We start from the raw sequence: 1201 nt of genomic DNA on the forward strand, positions 1-1201 counted from the left end.
AACCCCTTCTTGCCCGGGTAATGGTATCTGTTTCATCTATAGATTGTAACATATAATTACGTTTCCTAGTAACTTCCTGTTCGAGACTAATAGACGCGATCTTAAAGTGTTCACAGAGTGTTTTAAACATACCTTCATATACATTTGTTAAATCGTCACATAATTTTATAGTTTTTTCGTAAAAATATATCGCATCTTTAGTACGTTGATTAAAATTATCTAATTTAACATATATTATTAATTTCCAATCGGAATTTGTTAATCGAAGTGGTCCCTGATTTTCAAAGTACATTCCATTTTCTTGGGACAGTTTCGTGGTTTGATACGGCTTTGTTTGTGCCAATGCGACTTGAAGCATGACGATCGTCATCATGATCCTAAAAAGTTTCCTTATTACATTATTTTATTTACTTACATATTTATATTTTATTCATTGTTTTATCTTATCAATTATGGTTATGATTATAATTATTTTATATCTTATTTATATACCTGCTATTTATTCCTTACCATGTATATAACTTATTATTATTATTTTTTTTTTTTTTTTTTTTTTTTAACTCAGATTCTCATGGAACCTCTTTACGTGATTTTTATGCACCGTAACGTGTCTTTTCCCGCGCATTATTACAATATTTTCCTTGTCTAATACGTCGGTTACTTCATATGGACCTGTACATAATGGATTAAGTTTATTCTTTTGCGCGCGTTCCTATAACAAAATTTGATCTTTAACGTGTATTTATATAGGATTTTTGTTGCTATCATAATTCTCTTTGGATTTTATTTTGCATTTTATTAACCTTTCCCTTGCTATTTTATGAGCTTCCTGCATTTTTTGTTTTAAATCGAAATAGTAATTATCATAATTATATCTAGGTTCAGGTTCGTGTGATAGCTTAATTGGTATCTCCAAATGTTTACCGTATAACAAAGAATATGGTTGATAACCCGTTGATGTGTGCTCCGTGGTATTATAAACGAAAAATGCGTAGGGTAGGTACTCATCCCAATTGTTTAATTTCTTATCAACGTAATGCCTAAGATAGTCTGATAATGTTGTATGTGCTCTCTCCAAAGCTCCGTTAGCTTCCGGGTGATTAGAACTTGTGTTTATCTTATTTATTTGCAATAATTTGCATACCTCGGTAAATATTTTACTTAAAAAATCGGTTCCCTGATCAGTTAATATGGTTCGCGG

This window comes from Acyrthosiphon pisum, chromosome A2 (genome assembly GCF_005508785.2).
Source record: "Acyrthosiphon pisum isolate AL4f chromosome A2, pea_aphid_22Mar2018_4r6ur, whole genome shotgun sequence".
In the NCBI taxonomy this organism is placed as follows: Eukaryota; Metazoa; Arthropoda; class Insecta; order Hemiptera; family Aphididae; genus Acyrthosiphon; species Acyrthosiphon pisum.